Source organism: Macaca thibetana, chromosome 1 (assembly GCF_024542745.1).
Source record: "Macaca thibetana thibetana isolate TM-01 chromosome 1, ASM2454274v1, whole genome shotgun sequence".
Lineage (NCBI taxonomy): Eukaryota > Metazoa > Chordata > Mammalia > Primates > Cercopithecidae > Macaca > Macaca thibetana.
In genome coordinates, this window is record NC_065578.1 from 146,769,133 (window position 1) to 146,784,735 (window position 15,603).

Sequence of the window (15,603 nt, forward strand, 5' to 3'; positions counted from 1 at the left end):
AATCACGTACTTAGATATTAAGTAGGTTTTGCATTACGTATATTTTTTAATTTACTGAAGGCAGATACTTTGTTCACTCATATGTGCTCAGAACAGCAAAATATATCTTATGTAATGTATGTTTAATATAAGTAAATACATAAACAAACAAATATTGAGTTTGGCAAAAGATGATACTGAGAAAAAGCGATACGTGATAGAATGAAAAGCTAAATGTATTTTCTAAATGATGGGTGGACATTTACAACTTTGCTAAATTATGTAATAAATCTTCTCTTTATCCTGAAAACATTATCTTTTCCATGATTAGTAGTTACTTTACAGTCTCTTCCAGGTTATAAAGCTCAGTACTCTAATTAGTTTTAGAAAAACTGTGGCTAAACTTGTGGTTCTGTTTTTTTCTCCCGTATTTTGTCTCACACCGAAGTCAATGATATTTTTTTCTCTTCACAGTAATATTCAGTCTTAGCCTTCCCTGAGCTCTATTACAGCCTGGAAAATAACTGGAATTTCCTTTAAAATAATACATATTTTCTTAACTTTTCATATTAAGTGAAAAACACACAAACACTGGCCTCCTTTCACATTCCCTAGAACTTCTTGTTTTTTCTGTATTGGCATTTCTGATGTCTTTAATTTTTTGTGATTCTGGCTCTGTATTGTGGTGCCTGGACCAGTGTTGCTTCCAAATAAATAGACAGTACTGATAGTAATACTCATGAATATTTTAAGCTACTTGGAAAGAGATATTATTTAGAAGGTGTGTTTTGAATGACCTTCCATTTAACTACAGTGGATTTTATTCTTAGTACCGTCCCAATATCTACCTTCTTGCATCTTCTTTTATGTTGTTTCTAACGCCTTTTGCGGTACCTATCAATTTACTGTCATCTACTGTTTTCATTAAGATTGCTACTTGCTGATCATTAATGAAAAGGTGAAATAAAACTAAATTCCTTATCAATTCTCTCCTTAAGTCAATAAATATCCAGTTTTACATGACGGTGCTTGAATTCAAGTTCATATAAAATATTACTTCAAGTAAGTTTGGGATTTTATATACATATATGGCTCTTTGGCTCAATTATATTTGTCTTATTTACTTTTGTTTTCTGTTCCTTTGTAGTATTCTTTGATAAGCTTGTCCTTTAAAATATATATTCCAACTAAACTCTTCTTAGAGCCTAAATGGTGTAGCCCTCTGGGGAGGGTCGCAAATGTAATTTGTTTGATTGGATACTCAAGCTTTTCAATTGTTTTCTTTTCCTTAGAGAAATAGAACCTTTCTAGCTTTCAGGTCAATTGATGTAATGGTTGGATTCAGATGGAATGACACTTTCTGCCCGTTGTAAGTCTCTAGCTCCTCAGAGAAATCCTTGGGAAATCTGTTGACAACTTGCTGTCATCCAGCTGGTCTGATGGTATAAATGACTAAGACACTGATTCCTGGTAGTGTAAAAGTCTAATGGAACAGTGAAATTTTGAGAAGATCTCAAGTGCATCATGAATAAAGCACTTAAACAGCACTTGTATGTGCTTCTTACAATTTGTTTACTGGGTTTCTGCTCTTTTTTTTTTTTTTTTCTGGAGAAAGAGATTTACAGTTTTAATCTGATTAGACATTAGCAGCTGATTGAAGATGCTATTACTGTGAAGTATAGAAAAGAACACAATGATGATGAAAACTTTTTAAAGGAATCCTTAGAAGAAGAAAGCAGATGAAATTAGGTTGGCAAAGGAAATCACAGTTCAAAGTACACACAGGAGAGAAATGCAGTAGAGGAGAGTACTGAGTTGGTGCTGCACACAGAGAGCTGACAGCCTCCATGGGCAGGGGACATGTGGGTGTGACTGCCAGGGACATGAATTGCAAACAGCATTTGGAGTGACAGTCTGGGTCGGCTTCTCATGCTCTTTCCCATCACCAGGCATCAGCGAGTGGAAAGATTTGACCTTAATTTGGAGCACAGAGTGTGGGCTCTCAGGCCACAAGAAGGCAGGTGGATGGGAAAAGGATGTAGTGGAGTCCCCATGGCAAAAAAATAAGTTGTATTGCGTACCTGCCTTTGCCCCACAATTATCAAATCCAATCTAGGGTGAATAGAAACACATCTGCAGACAGATCCAATGCCCACCTACAAAAAGTTTCAGAAGATGAAAACAGAGATGGAGAAAAAAATTATAAAAAATATATAAAGAATTCTGGTAAAGTTGCCAAAAGAAATGCATCTTCTAGCCAAATGGGCTTTGTTCTATTAGTAGATGTTGAGACTAATGCAGTGAATTGATTACAGCTGATGTTAGTTGTTTGTGTGCATACATGTGTGCATGTTGAGGGGTGGGTGAGGGAAGGAAAAAAAACCCAAATAAATAAGAAATACATTGAGAGAAAAGTAATGCCCAGTGAATTAAAATAGTACAATATAACAAAGTTTTTGAGTGATTATTAAAGCTTGTGTGGGTATTCGGGGGTTCTCTGAGGTGTCAATATGTAAACTGAGATCTGACAGTAAAGACTCAGCTACCTTATATCTCTTCACCCCTACATTTTGTTCTAAGAAAACATTAGAAGTCCTGTGATCTCAGCTTAAGATGAAAACTCGTAGTCATTCAAAGGTGGATTTGTGGAGGGTAGAGGTAAACTACCTTGATTATATTTACATAGAACGGAAGTGACACTAATTTAGAAATGTCCATTGCTATAAGTCTTAGGAGATATAAAGTACCATAGAAAGATCCTAAACAGTATTATGTGACAGAAAATGAATATTACACTTTTAAAAAAATATTAGATGTTATAACTTTAGTCATTCTCACCTTTACCTTTTAAGTATTTCACCATTTAATATCGACCTTTGTTATTGATTTGTTTCTAAATATAACACTGAAAATAGTTTAGGCTCATTATTTTTCTTCTTAAGGAGTAAAATCAGCATGCAAATGTTTCTCCCACCAAGAAATTTTTTTCCTGGACTTCACCTTCTGAGGCATGTCCACCTTTGAGGGAAGCTAAGCCAGGCTTTGCGAAGAGATAACTGTCTGAAGCACACAGCCCCATCAAATTTCTCTCCCTCCTTCCCTCCCTCCTTCCCTCCCTCCTCCTTTCCTCCCTCCTTTTCTCCCTCCCTTCCTTCCTTCCTTCCTTCCTTCCTTCCTTCCTTCCTTCCTTCCTTCCCTTCCTTCCTTCCTTCCTTCCTTCCTTCCTTCCTTCCTTTCTTTCTTTTCTTTCTTTCTTTCTTTCTTTTCTTTCTTTTTCTTTCTTTCTTTCTTTCTTTCTTTCTTTCTTTCTTCCTTTTTCTTGCTTGCTTTTCCTTCCTTCCTTCCTTCCCTACTTCCTCTTTCTCTATTTCTCTCTTTCTCTTTCTTTCTCTCTTCCTTCCTTCCTTCCTTCCTTCCTTCCTTCCTTCCTTCCTTTCTTTCTTTCTTTCTTTCTTTCTTTCTTTCTTTCTTTCTTTCTTTCTTTCTTTCTTTCTTTCTTTCTTTCTTTCTTTCTTTTCTTTCTTTTCTTTCTCTCTTTCTCTCTCTCTATTTCTCTCTCTTTCTTTCTTTTTTCTTTCTTTCTGTTTCATCTCTTTTCCCCTCCCCTCCCCTCTCCTTCTCCCCTTTCCTTCCCTTGCCTTCCCTTACCTTTCTTTCAGCTGCTGCTTACCTGGAGTAACATGGTTTGGGAAGAAACATGTTAGAATTGGACTGAATAAATACAAATGATAAAAAGACAAAATGAATATTATTTTCAATAGTAATTGCCAGTATGACGTTCTTCAGATGATAACAAATATTATTGACTTATGTTTAAATTGATACCACAATCTTATTTTTGTGATTGTGAAGGGAATCAAGGAAACTGTTCACTGAATATTCTGCTTTTGACCCATAAATACCTACTTTTGTATTTAGGGATGATATATTCTTACCTTAAATTAATGACTGTTTTCTACCGTTCTTTTTTGGTGCAAACAAATTAAGTGTGTGCACTTCTCCATGACTGATTGTGCAAAAACTGCTTAGACAATTACTGTCTCTCCAGCTTTTGATCAGAAAGGACTACCTTTAAACAGTGGCCACAATAAAGGTGTTATTCTCAATTCTAGAATTTTTAAAAAATAATAATCCAAATCATATTTCACAATACAGTTCTCTGAAGGAGGTTAAAGAGATTCAGATTTTTTCTTTTGTTTAAAATGGTTCTTCATTTAGTTTTTGAGACATATTTTTAATAAATTTTGCCCAGTACTGTCTACTGGAGCTGAAAAAATCTAAGAAGACACAAAATGGCTGAAGCATAGGTACTTACAGAAAAGTATGCCTTTCTTTTAAGAATATAAAATTAATACATAATTTATTTATTATATAATGGGATGTTCTACCCTTGTTGAAGATTTTAGCCGATGTAACTCATGCACAGTATAAGTGAGCATTCAGCCCTGTTTTGTTTATGTGGCAGGACCATTTCTACAAATTTTACAAATTACTCTTTAGGATCTTTATGACATCCATTGAGTGCTTGCATGAAGTTTAGTTTCTGAACTGTACAAATAAATGATTTTCTATATATCTGTCTACATATTGAGGGCCTGATTGATGGCCCTTCTGACTTGGGGTCAGCAGTGAGTTCATATCTCTTGGAATACTTTGGCTTATTCCCTGGAAGTATAAACAGAAATCCTGTGTTCACTGTTTTCATTATTTTCCTTCAGGCATAATCTGACCTAATAATATGTAACTGTATTACTGTGATTTAAGAGATTTTTTAAAAAACTATAAATGTCTTGAGGAAAAGTGAAAATGGTGGTTTTAAATTTAACACATTTAAATATTCATTTTATGAAAAGAATATTTGAAAGAATAGGGATTTATCCGGATCAATAGAAGGCTTGGAGTAACCTAATCATTTTAAATTTTACTGTTTCTTGTTTTTTTCTGTTTTCCTACCACTTATTCACTGTCCTCTACTATTCTCATACTTTGATAAATCATATTAATCTTTCAAGAGTTGGTTTAGATGAAGCTTCATTCATTTGATAAAGATTAAATTAGTGTCCAGAAGTTGCTAGTGGCAAGCTTACTTTGTTCTACTGTGCTTCACAGACAATGTGTTTTTTATTTTTATTTTATTTTTTTACAAATTGAAGGTTTATGGCAACCTTGTTTCAGGCAAACATGTCATATATCAGTGCTATTTTTCCAACAGCATGTGCTGTTTTGTGTATGTATCACATTTTGGCAATTCTCCCCCAAATTTAAACTTTTTTCCAGTTATTGTAGCTGTTATGGTGATCTGTGATGTTATTATAATTTCAGGGAGTGCCATGAACCACACCAACATATGATGGCAAAGTTAATCAATAAACGTTGTGTGTGTTATGATTTCTCCACCAGCAGAATGTTCTTCTGATTCGCTCCTTCCCCTTGGGCCTCCCTGTTCCCTCAGAACCAACAATATTGCAATTCAATTAGACCAAGGCCACTACAGTGGCCTCTCCGTGTTCATGTGAAAGGAAGAGTAACATTTCTGTCACTTGAAATCAAAAGCTAGAAATGATTAAGCTTAGTGAGGAAAGCATGTAGAAAGTTGACTGGCTGAAAGCTAGTCCTCTTGCTCCAAACAGCCAAGTTGAATGCAAAGGAAAAGTTCTTGAGGGAAAATTAAAGTGCTATTCTAATGACCACAAAAATGATAAAAACAGAAACAGCTTTATTGCTGATGTGGAGAAAATTTGAGTGGTCCACATAGAAGACCAGACCAGCTACAATATTCTCTTAAGCCAAAGTCTAATCCAGACAAGGCCCTAATATTCCATTCTGTGAAGGCTGAGGGAAGTGAGGAAGCTACAGAAGAAAAGCTGGAAGCTAGCAGAGATTGGTTCACAAGGTTTAAGGAAGAAAGTAGTTTCCATAACATAAAACTGCAAGGTTGAAACAGCAAGTGCTGTTGTAGAAGTCGCAAGTTATCCAGAAGATCTAGATAAGATCACGATGAAGGTGGCTACACTAAACAACATTATTTCTATGTGGATGAAAAGGCCTTCTCTTGGAAGAAAACACTATCTAGGACTTTCATAGCTAGAGAAGAGAAATCGATGCCTAGTTTCAAAGCTCCAAAAATAAGACTGAGTCTCTTGTTAGGAGCTAATGCAGTTGGTAGCTTTACTGCACAGGTGGTACGTGCCCTAACCCCCATGTTGTTCAAGGGTCAATGGTTTATAGAAGTAATATAGAAGTGTGTGCATCAAATCTAATCTATCTAGTAGTATCTATTTATATTCATATTCCCTATATATCCATATTCCCTACAGCTAACCACTGAGGGGAGAGAGTGGGCCTGGGAGCAGTAACACTGAAATAGCATGAATCTACTTAGCACTGAATCTCTGTTCCTAAAGACCATTCATCTCTTAGGGGAACCAGGATTTCTTGGAGAAATAGCTGATTCCAGGGCTGTGGTGGGGAAGTACAAAATGAGCCTAGAACATCTTGTGTCATAAAGTAAGAAGATACTCAAAGAACTATTAGAACATGTCAATATGACCCAGAATGCAGCTGTATGGGGTCTATACTGTCCAAACCTGGAACAACTTGAGCATTGAAATACATATTGAGAGTAATGAATTATACCCCGCTGAATAAAATAGAGACTCATGAGTCTATACAGATAAAAATAAGCATATGCATGCATTGAATTTTTAATAAGCAATAGGGTATTTATACAGTCTCGAAGTATCTGCTCACAAAATGTTTGCTAATTGCAAAGGGGAAAATTGTATTTTTACAGTGTGGAAGCCTGGCAGATATATTAATGCAAATGATTGAAGTTAACATCATTGGTAATGGAACAAATAGAAATGATGTAAGGCATGATAAGATATAATATAATCACTGTATCACCTGAATTTAATCACCAGGAAAAATTAGACAAACCCAAGTTAAGAGGCAATCTACAAAATAACTGGGTGGTCCTCTTTAATAGTATTAAGATCAGAAAAGCCAAAGAAAGATTGAGGAACTCTTTCAGATCAAAAGAAACCTTAGAGTCATGACAACTAAAGGCAACATGTGATTTGGGGCTACAGATGTTTTTTCTATAAAAGACATTTTTGGGGTCATTGACAAAACTTGAATGGACTTTAAAGATAAAATGGTAGCGGTGTACCAATAACTTTGATGTTTACATCATGCTTATGTAAAAGAATGTCTTTTTGTAGCAAATACACACTGCAGTATTCAGGGGGAATGTGTCAGTAAGTCAAAATTTTAATCTCAAGTGGGTCAGAAAAAAATTCTTTGTACTATTCTTGTGACTTTCCTGTAGTTATTTTTTAAAGTAATAAAAAACAGAAACTACTGATTGAGCTGCATTACAGATGGAATGGGAAAAGAGAAAATGGACAGAGGAAGTACAAACAACTCATTTGAGGAAGACCTCAATAGAGAGAAGAAGAGTAACAGGGAGATATTTGGTGGAGGAGACTTCCAAGATATTTTCATATTCTCATCTTTGTTTGTAAACACTTTATTCATATTCATTTATTATATTGCCTCCTTTCATTGAAAGTATTTTATATGCCCATTTCTATTACAGATTGCAAGTTCCTTGAAGAAAAGGTCTGTGTTTTATATACCCCTTATGTGTACTAGCATCACACTTAGCATATCATAATGTGCCTGTCTGATACTCAAACAACAGGATCATTTTCAAACAAGTGATTGGATTTTAGTGAGAGTATGAAGAGCAGTTTTCTTTATAAACATGGGAGACAAAAGAGGTCGACTCACTTTTAAGGAGAGGACATTGTAGTTATAACAAGTAACTTCTAGATCATTGGGATGTAACATACTTAAAAAGTTTTCTAAGGTATTCTACAGCTAACTTGATAATCTTTTGGAAATCATCTGTTCTCCATGGGTAAAATAGAAAAAGGCACAATGATATACTGAAATAATTAAGGGTATCTAATATTGTGATCAAGTATGCACCAAAAGCTTTCTTAAATGTAGAATTGTGCATGACACATCTTTAAGCAGTATCTAGAAAAAACCGGCTGGAACTCTCCCTATTCCTTAGGAATTCAATAAATCAGACTGTTGGCAGATTTTCTATCATGTATATGTGTAAATTAATAGTTTTTTTTTTTTTTTTTTTTTTTTTTTTTTTTTTTTTTTTTTTGGCAGTAGAGAGAAGAGAGTAATTTAAATGTGTAGGAAGAAGAGGCCGTGAGAGTTTCACATCCAGTCAAGACAGGACAAAAAAAAAATCTACTTGTATTCCTATGTTAAATTTTTAGAGATCAATTAAATGGGGACTTGTTTGTTGGAGGTTGCAGTATATGAAGAGCTTTAATAGAGGTCAGGGGAGAACAGCAAATCTGGAGAATCACACGCAGGGTGCAAATGTAATACACTTAGGCTTTTCCTTTAGATCGCTTCAAGAGCCTGGCTTGTCTTGTCTGAGTTACTCAGAGAGGAAAAAAGGAAAGTGAGTGTATATGTTGGCTTGGGGTGTGTGAAGGTGTGGGAATGGAGAGAAGGGGACAGAGGAAAAAGTGTTGAAATAAAACACCAAGAGCTCATGGAAAACACAAAGCCGAAACAAAACCAAGAAAAAATCTTTGAGCGGTATATCAGCAGTTACTCAGTCAATCAAACTAGTAGCAGGAACACATACACATTCCAAACACTACAAATGTTTGTGGGCCACCCACCTGGTTAATTTCTGCCAAAGCAACTATCCCTGAATAATGTCCTCAAGTACTTATTCATATTGTTTGTATAAACATCACTCAATAGAGAATATTTAATAAACTGGAGCATTTATAATTATATAAAAATTCATGTCAGTAAACAAGGCCACTCTGAAAAGCATGTGAAGAATCACACTATGACACATTTTGTTAGAAAATGGTGCCTTTTCTTTATTGCTTAGAGTTGTAACATCACGTAGTTCGTGATGTTTTCAGAGTATCAATTAGCCAATCAATCAGTTAGTGTTTATTAAGCTCCTGTCCAGCATATAAAGCATGCTCATCAAATTTGCAAATGACATAAATCTTAGAGGGATAGTAAATGCACTGCATGACAGATATAGCATCCAAAAAGATTTTGACAGCTCAGAGCAATGGGCTGAATCTAATAAGATGAAATATAACATAGATAAATATAAATGCCAACCCTTGGGTCCACAAAGCCAACTGTATATGTATAGAATGGGGTAGATGTGAGTTAGCAGTTGATGTAAGTAAGAAAAAAAAAAAAGACAGTGTTTTAGTTAACAGTCAGCTCAACTTAATTTATCAGTTTTAGCTGCATGATGTCATTGCCAAAAATCTAACCTGCAATTTTGAATTGTATTAATATGACAATCCTGTACCAGTTTGACAGGTCAGACCACATCTAGAGATTGTAGTATTTCTGGAGCCACGTTTTAAGAAGAGAGACACTAAAAACTATGTCATATTTAGAACATCACAGAAACTAAACACATTTATCTTGAAGAAGACTTAGGAGAGGAATGACAACCTTCTTTACGTTTATGTAAGCTCTCACGTGGAAAAGTGATTAAATTTGTTTGGTGTAGTCTCAATAACTAGAACTGGAACTTATGAACTGAAGTTATAAGGAGATACCTTTGGGTTCAATCATTTATAATAATTACATATAATAGTAAAAGCTGTTCAAAGAGAAAGGCATTCCCAAAATCTGCAGAGGCGGAATACTAGAATAGTTTAGCCTGAGTGTCCTCCTTTGTAATGTGGGGACAACACCATTGTGAAGCAGCGATCTGGGAAGGCAGTGCCATGATACAGGGAAAATGTTCAGCACAATGAGGGGCACGTGTTAAGTGATTATAGCACACAGGGGATGTCACCTTTCCTATTGTGGGAGGTGTTGACATCAATCCTGAATCATCACTGGGTAGAGGTATAGAAGAGATGCTAAATGGATGGATTTAACAAACTAAATGACTATTACTTCAAAACCCTAACTGGCTGTAACTTGTTAATTAAATTAGCTGTTTAAAACTGTCTCTGAAACCACTAGTCACCCTTCTATAGCACCTTAATTTTTTTTTTTTTTTTTTTTTTGAGACAGTCTTGCTCTGTCGTACAGTCTGGAGTTCAGTGGCTCCATTTCGGCTCACTACAACCTCAGCCTCCCGTGTTTAACCAATTCTCTGCTGCAGCCTCCCAAGTAGCTGGTATTACAAGCTCGTGCCACCACACCCAGCTAATTTTTGTATTTTTAGTAGAGACGGGGTTTCACCATCTTGGCCAGGCTGATTTTGGACTCTTTTACCTACCTCGTGATCCACCCACCTTGGCCTCCCAAACTACTGGGAATACAGGGGTGAATCACTGAGCTAAGCTTTTTTTTTTTTTTTTTTTTTTTTTTTTTTTTTTTTTTTTTTGACAGTCTCAGCCTGTGGCCCAGGCTGGAGTGCAGTGGCGCGATCTCGGCTCACTGCAAGCTCCACCTCCTTGGTTCAAGCAATTCTCCTGCCTCGGCCTCCCAAGTAGCTGTAATTACAGGAATGCGTCATCACACCTGGCTAATTTTTTTTTGCATTTTTAGTAGAGATGGAGTTTCGCCATGTTGGCCAGGCTGGTCTAGAACGTTTCACCTCAAGTGATCCGCCCACCTCGGCTTCGCAGAGTGCTGGGATTACAGGCGCGTACCATTGTGCCAGGCCAAATGTTTGTTTTCCATCGTCTGTGCTTCTTTTTAATTATATTTAAAATGGAGAAAAAAAAAAAAAAACCCTGTCTTAGGTAACTATAAAGTTAAAAAGAATGAATATGCATACATATTTTAGAACAATGGCTGACATAGTAGCTTTTTTTTCTTGTTTCTTCTTTTTTTTTTTTTTTTTTTTTTTTTGGTGGAGTCTCACTCTGTCACCCTGTCACCCAGGCTGGAGTGCGATGGCGCCATCTTGGCTCACTGCAACCTCTGCCTCCCGGGTTCAAGAGATTCTCCTGCCTTAGCCTCCCGAGTACCTGGGACTACAGGCGTGTGCCGCCACACCGGGCTACTTTTTTTTTTTTTTTTTTTTTTTTTTTTTACTAGAGATGGTGTTTCACTATGTTGACGGTCTCAAACTCCTGACCTCATGATCTGCCTGCCTCGGCCTCCCAAAGTTCTCGGATTAGAGGTGTGAGCCACCGTGCCTGGCTCATACTAGCTTTTTAATATGTTAGCTACTTTTACAATGTCAAAGTAAGTGGCAAAGAATTATTGGAGAATAGAGGACTTGAGATGTGTGTTTTGAAAAATACTAAAAATTTAGTTAAGTGCCTATATGGAAATAGCTTGAACACATCATGAGATTAAATGATGTGTGATCATCAGACAGTGAGGAAACTTTACCAATTAGATTGGAGGTTGGCTGTTGGTGAAGGTTAGAAATAAATTGGGTGAGATGAGTGAGGAAAAACTCAGAAGGCCTTAGGTTTAGGATGGTAACCAATTGGATGGGACGTGTGGGGATTCCACGTGTTCTTAGGTAGGGGAATACAACATACATGTGATATTTTAAAATAAACTTATAGAGTTTTCAGGATACATTGCCTTACTTTAGCTTAAAAATTATGGATGGAATAGTGGAATCTTTTTATGCAAATCTTTCTTTCACTTAGAAATAGAAATTTCTATTTCAGGGCAATTTCTATTTCAGAAAGTCCAAGACTTTTCTCCTCCATAAAGTTTTCTCTTCTGATTCATATCACAGTGGTTTTTCTTTTTTGTTTGAATTTCTTAGCATTCAAAATCATGTTCCTTATATTCGTATCATCCATCATGATCTTTTGAGGGTAAATTTAAATTTAAGATATGTTGTCAAATCACTTCATGTTAATCTATTAGAAAGATGTTATTCTGAATGCACAAAATGGTTTTGCTTTAAATGAGGCCCTCCAAATTAATAAAACTGCTCTTCCTGGGAAGCTTCTAAGTTGGTTCTGGGAAAGCAAGTTACAGAGAGAAAGTCCAAAAATATGTTATATACCACACATATTAACAAATTAAGACATAATTTCTCAAAGCAACTCCTTGGAAAAGATAATCCTTCTTGACTGCATTAAGATTCAGTATTTAAGTTAGAAACAATCATCATCATTTATTGTGATGCAAACACTATCTAGTATATTAAAATGTATTCTGTTGTTATCATACATACAAGTTCCTTGAGAGAAAGGATGACAACTTAACTTTTGTTGGTGTAGGTCATAGGGCCAATGTGGGTACTGAGTTGATGCTTTATGAATTCAATTTAAATTAGAAGAATGTAGGCAATGGGAATACCATTTATCCGGTAAGATATTCAGCACAGGTACTCTGTCTCTCTATTTCTCAGCCCGAGTCAGCAGTTTCTTTCAGTTTTGATGGCCAGCAGGAGTAAAATGGCAGCAAAGATTTGGCATTTCAATGGAACATGTGATTGTGGAAAATTACTCTAGTCTAGGTGGACTTGATTCTATTTTCCCCTTGGTAGCTACTGAGTTATTATGTAACTTTCTGGACTTTTGAATTATATTTCTCACTAATCAAACATGCAAATGGGAGGATAGTGTCAAGAATTCTACTTAAAAAAAAAATCTAGTGTACTCTTATACTCAAAGGGATGAGTATGATCTGTTACAGGGACACAAATATGACCAAAAAAGTGGTTAAAATAAAATATGAAACTGAAGAGAATGAAGATTTGAGCACGACCTTCTCCGTATCTTCTTTCCAAAGTGTTTTTGGATCTCTTATGAAGGGGATTTAAAGACTTTTCTACAACTGCTACTGGTTTTGTCAATTCATTCATTCAAGACACATCAATAAACATGCACAAGCTCCTCTTATGCTCATAGGGCTAGAGAATGAGATAGGTGCGAAGTTTATTGTAGCAAAAGGCTTTCTTTTCACAAATCAGAAATTCCATTGTATGTATTCCCTTAAATAACTAGCAAGGGGACCATCAGGATGAGCTATTGCAAAAATCCACCTCAGTCTTTACAGCTTCAGGGTGATGGGGCCCCAGATCAGAATTGTAAAGTAGTTTAGAGAATCTTGGAACATAAAACATGGTGCAGAAAAACCAAAGAAGATTTAATCTTATGTATGGAAAGGTGGTTGGTAGGGGAGGGGGCAATGGAAGAGAGTGGCTTGGGATCATCATTAATCATTATTTAAGTACCTACAAAGTGAAAATATCCTTCTGGAATTCACTGCAAGTGACACTGAATTCTTCTACTAAGCAAATATGCGATGAGTTGATAAAAAAGAAGGTCCTGAACTCTTGACAACAGATATAATACGGTGAATACAGAAAATCAAAAACATGCTTTCTATCTGACTCAAAATAAAGGTGCACTTAAACTTGTAAAAGACAACATTTTTATTTGAATGATATGACAGAACTGTCACAGGAGTGTTACCTGCTATAAAGAAAGCCTAAGAATTATTACCTTTATTAGACCAGTGACACTGAGCTTTAGCCATACATTTCTAACTTCTGTCCCTCTACAGAGACAATTTTCTTTTCTTAAATAAACTGTCATGCTAGTGTTAATATATTGTTGGCTCTCTCATGCTCTGAGAATACTGCTGATATAAAACATGTATATGTTAGATTGGTAATAGTATCTTTAGTGTAGCTGACTAGAACAAATGTGTTTCCCTCATGGCTGTGCTAATGTGATAAAGGAAAATTGGCTGTTCATCAGCTTTTGGCTGGGTAAAGACAGTAGAGATGGAACCACATTCTTTTTTATGCATTAATACCACCGAGAACTTTTCACTAGTTATATTTCATGTGCCTGCATGTTGTGCAAAGATGTTGTAAAACATGAGATAATGCTACAAATAACAAAGTAGAAAAGCCTGTATCTTTTATAATGATAACAGTCAAACACCAAATGACAGTAACAGGCTGTAAAAAATGGGATGCAAAAAAAAAAAAAAAAAAATGCAGCCCCACTACCCAACAAAGCGGAATATATCCAGGCCCTTGAGGACTTGGCATATGATTTGAGGTATATTAAAGCTTTGTTTTAAAATTAAATCAAATGCAACACTAGATCAATGGATTTAAGAAAGAACATGGTTTAAATGAAAGTAGGGTAGTTAGAATGGAGAAAAGCCATTTTGGGTAACTTTTTGAAAAAATCAATATTACCAAGTAATTATTGTATTAACTTCCTGGTTTTTTATTTTCTTTTGTTTTGTTTGTTCGGGGGCATGTTGAAAAAGATTTTTAAGGCAATAGTTCACATAATGATTTTAAGATGTTTGAGAATAAATGTTTATCTTCATTAATTATTGCAAGTCTTTTTAACATAAAAGCATTAAAAGTATAAGTAGTTTCAGGCTCACAGCAACACTGAGTGGGAAGTACAGAGATCTCCCAAACATGCTGTACCCCCACGTACCCAGTCTCCCCCTCTATTAAAGCCCTGCACCAGAGTGGCGATATATTTGTTAAAATTGCTGGACCTACACTGATACATCATTATCACTCAAAGTCCATAGCAGAATAGCATGTTGAATGGTTTGCTATCATTTTAATTAAAATGTTAGCATCCAACCTTTCCATTGCATGACCTTAAATCTCACTCTCTCCTCCCCATCTCAACCCCTCCCCTTTCCAAACCCTTTTAGTTGCCATTTCAGCTCCTTCACTAATTAGAGTACCAATTATTCCTTTTGCATTTAAGCCAAAAGCACTTGAACAAAAAGACTATTTGCAGAGGTAAAGTTGATGTCCAAACAGCGGATTAGTTTATTTAGAAGTGTATGCAATTAAAGATTTTGTGCAGGTATCTATGGGTGTTTTGCATAAAAGTTTGATAGAATTGGCTATTCCGGGCTCCTGTCATATAAACAAAAATCCCACAGTTTTTTAATCATGTAATCCAAGAGTTACCAAACTACAACCTGTGGGTCAAATTGGCTGGCCACCTGTTTTTATAAATAAAGTTTTATTTAGACACAGCCATGCTCATTTGTTTATATATTGTCTGAGGATGCTTTTGCATTACAGCATTAGAGTTGGGCAGTTGTGACAGCAACCATTTGGCCCACAGAACCAAATCATTTGACTTGCAGAGAAAAAAACATTCTCTAGCTATTTACAGAAAAAAAAAATGCTAATCCCTAATATATGCAGTTATTAGGCTACTTGCTTGATTGATTAGTCTAGAATGTGACTGGCAAATTTTTGTTATCCTACATTGGGAAAGTAGACCTGAAAATCACCAACCGGATACCAATACCCAAGACAGTAAATTCAAGAAATATTTGATCCCAGTAGCTTGAATTATATCCACATATAATTCTTTGTTGTTATATGTGGTTTTAATTATTTCTCCCCCTTGTACTCATTTTGCTTTATTTCCAAATATAGCCATAACAAATTTAATTTGTGTATAAAGAAGTAACATATCCTCAAAAACCCTGTAAAAGCATGGCAATCAGAGCTGTTATATGTATTGGACAAACTATTATGTACACCTGTGAGCACCCTGGGCGATATCATCACAGCACGAAATGACACTATGTAGGTTTATATCTAGATAAACACATGGAGATATCATTGAGCTATTAAAATAGTGTTTTCAGTCTTCC

The 15,603-nt window shown here is 35.7% G+C and overlaps 1 protein-coding gene across 2 annotated transcripts in view; it reads left to right on the plus strand.

The window, feature by feature from the left end:
* The window catches only part of USH2A (usherin), an 801,896-nt gene that overhangs the window by 43,612 nt on the left and 742,681 nt on the right, over positions 1 to 15,603 (plus strand). The window lies entirely within an intron of this gene.